This window comes from Nasonia vitripennis (assembly GCF_009193385.2).
Source record: "Nasonia vitripennis strain AsymCx chromosome 2 unlocalized genomic scaffold, Nvit_psr_1.1 chr2_random0006, whole genome shotgun sequence".
Taxonomy (NCBI): Eukaryota; Metazoa; Arthropoda; class Insecta; order Hymenoptera; family Pteromalidae; genus Nasonia; species Nasonia vitripennis.
In genome coordinates this window covers 1,914,705-1,918,539 of record NW_022279613.1, presented here as the reverse complement: position 1 = coordinate 1,918,539, position 3,835 = coordinate 1,914,705, and positions in this window count along the sequence as shown.

Below are 3,835 nucleotides of genomic sequence, written 5' to 3'. Positions count from 1 at the left end.
TATTTGACGGTAATTTTGATGGATATCTGGTGCTCTTATACGTAGATGATGTCTCTTTGTCCTGGTAGTCGTCCTAGCACCTAGATATCGTCTACGAGTTATGACAAATATTTGACGGTAATTTTGATGGATATCTGGTGCTCTGATCTCTCTACGTAGACGATGTTACGTCGCCCTGGCACCTAGACATCGTCTACGAGATATAACAAATATTTGACAATAATTTTAATAAATATCTGGTACTCTAATACGAAGATTATGTCTCTTTGTCCTGGTAGTCTTCCTAGCACCTAGATATCGTCTACGAGTTATGACAAATATTTGACGGTAATTTTGATGGATATCTGGTGCTCTGATCTCTCTACGTAGACGATGTTCCGTCGTCCTGGCACCTAGACATCGTCTACGAGATATAACAGATATTTGACAATAATTTGAATCGAGATCTGTCGCTCTTATCTGTAGATGCTGTCTCGTTGTCCTGGTAGTCGTTCTAGCACCTAGACATTGTCTACGAGTAATGACAGATATTTCACGGTAATTTTAATAAATATCTGGTGCTCTCATACGTAGATGATGTCTCTTTGTCCTGGTAGTCGTACTAGCACCTAGATATCGTCTACGAGTTATGACAAATATTTGACAATAATTTGAATCGAGATCTGTCGCTCTTATCTGTAGAATCTGTCTCGTTGTCCTGGTATTCGTTCTAGCTCCTAGACATTCTCTACGAGATATGACAGATATTTGACGGTTATTTTAATTAATATCTGGGGCTCTAATACGTAGATGATGTCTCTTTGTCCTGGTAGTCGTCCTAGCACCTAGCTATCGTCTACGAGTTATGACAAGTATTTGACGGTAATTTTGATGGATATCTGGTGCTCTGATACGTAGATGATGTCTCTTTGTCCTGGTAGTCGTCCTAGCACCTAGATATCGTCTACGAGTTATGACAAATATTTGAAGGTAATTTTGATGGATATCTGGTGCTCTGATCTCTCTACGTAGACGATGTTCCGTCGCCCTGGCACCTAGACATCGTCTACGAGATATAACAGATATTTGACAATAATTCTAATAAATATCTGGTACTCTAATACGAAGATTATGTCTCTTTGTGCTGGTAGTCTTCCTAGCACCTAGATATCGTCTACGAGTTATGACAAATATTTGACGGTAATTTTGATGGATATCTGGTGCTCTGATCTCTCTACGTAGACGATGTTCCGTCGTCCTGGCACCTAGACATCGTCTACGAGATATAACAGATATTTGACAATAATTTGAATCGAGATCTGACGCTCTTATCTGTAGAAGATGTCTCGTTGTCCTGGTCGAATAAATATCTGGTGCTCTCATCTGTAGATGATGTCCCGTAACCCCAGGATTCGTCCTGGCATTCGGACATCGTCTACGAGATATGACAGATATTTGACGGTTATTTTAATTAATATCTGGGGCTCTAATACGTAGATGATGTCTCTTTGTCCTGGTAGTCGTCCTAGCACCTAGCTATCGTCTACGAGTTATGACAAATATTTGACGGTAATTTTGATGGATATCTGGTGCTCTGATACGTAGATGATGTCTCTTTGTCCTGGTAGTCGTCCTAGCACCTAGATATCGTCTACGAGTTATGACAAATATTTGACGGTAATTTTGATGGATATCTGGTGCTCTGATCTCTCTACGTAGACGATGTTCCGTCGTCCTGGCACCTAGACATCGTCTACGAGATATAACAGATATTTGACAATAATTTGAATCGAGATCTGACGCTCTTATCTGTATAAGATGTCTCGTTGTCCTGGTCGAATAAATATCTGGTGCTCTCATCTGTAGATGATGTCCCGTAACCCCAGGATTCGTCCTGGCATTCGGACATCGTCTACCAGATATGACAGATATTTGACGGTTATTTTAATTAATATCTGGGGCTCTAATACGTAGATGATGTCTCTTTGTCCTGGTAGTCGTCCTAGCACCTAGCTATCGTCTACGAGTTATGACAAATATTTGACGGTAATTTTGATGGATATCTGGTGCTCTGATAGGTAGATGATGTCTCTTTGTCCTGGTAGTCGTCCTAGCACCTAGATATCGTCTACGAGTTATGACAAATATTTGAAGGTAATTTTGATGGATATCTGGTGCTCTGATCTCTCTACGTAGACGATGTTCCGTCGCCCTGGCACCTAGACATCGACTACGAGTTATGACAAATATTTGACAATAATTTGAATAGAGATCTGTCGCTCTTATCTGTAGAAGCTGTCTCGTTGTCCTGGTATTCGTTCTAGCTCCTAGACATTCTCTACGAGTAATGACAGATATTTTACGGTAATTTTAATAAATATCTGGTGCTCTAATACGTAGATGCTGTCTCATTGTCCTGGTTGTCGTCCTAGCACCTAGCTATCGTCTACGAGTTATGACAAATATTTGACGGTAATTTTGATGGATATCTGGTGCTCTGATACGTAGATGATGTCTCTTTGTCCTGGTAGTCGTCCTAGCACCTAGATATGGTCTACGAGTTATGACAAATATTTGCCGGTAATTTTAATGGATATCTGGTGCTCTGATCTCTCTACGTAGACGATGTTCCGTCGTCCTGGCACCTAGACATCGTCGACGAGATATGACAGATATTTGACAATAATTTTAATAAATATCTGGTGCTCTAATACGTAGATTATGTCTATTTGTCATGGTAATCGTCCTAGCACCTAGATATCGTCTACGAGTTATGACAAATATTTGACGGTAATTTTGATGGATATCTGGTGCTCTGATCTCTCTACGTAGACGATGTTCCGTCGTCCTGGCACCTAGACATCGTCTACGAGATATGACAGATATTTGACAATAATTTGAATCGAGATCTGTCGCTCTTATCTGTAGAAGATGTCTCCTTGTCCTGGTAGTCGTTCTAGCACCTAGACATTGTCTACGAGTAATGACATATATTTTACGGTAATTTTAATAAATATCTGGTGCTCTCATACTTAGATGATTTCTCCTTGTCCTGGTAGTCGTACTAGGACCTAGATATCGTCTACGAGTTAAGACAAATATTTGACAATAATTTGAATCGAGATCTGTCGCTCTTATCTGCAGAAGCTGTCTCGTTGTCCTGGTATTCGTTCTAGCTCCTAGACATTCTCTACGAGATATGACAGATATTTGACGGTTATTTTAATTAATATCTGGGGCTCTAATACGTAGATGATGTCTCTTTGTCCTGGTAGTCGTCCTAGCACCTAGCTATCGTCTACGAGTTATGACAAGTATTTGACGGTAATTTTGATGGATATCTGGTGCTCTGATACGTAGATGATGTCTCTTTGTCCTGGTAGTCGTCCTAGCACCTAGATATCGTCTACGAGTTATGACAAATATTTGACGGTAATTTTGATGGATATCTGGTGCTCTGATCTCTCTACGTAGACGATGTTCCGTCGCCCTGGCACCTAGACGTCGTCTACTAGATATAACAGATATTTGACAATAATTTTAATAAATATCTGGTACTCTAATACGAAGATTATGTCTCTTTGTCCTGGTAGTCTTCCTAGCACCTAGATATCGTCTACGAGTTATGACAAATATTTGAAGGTAATTTTGATGGATATATGGTGCTCTGATCTCTCTACGTAGACGATGTTCCGTCGCCCTGGCACCTAGACATCGACTACGAGTTATGACAAATATTTGACAATAATTTGAATAGAGATCTGTCGCTCTTATCTGTAGAAGCTGTCTCGTTGTCCTGGTATTCGTTCTAGCTCCTAGACATTCTCTACGAGTAATGACAGATATTTTACGGTAA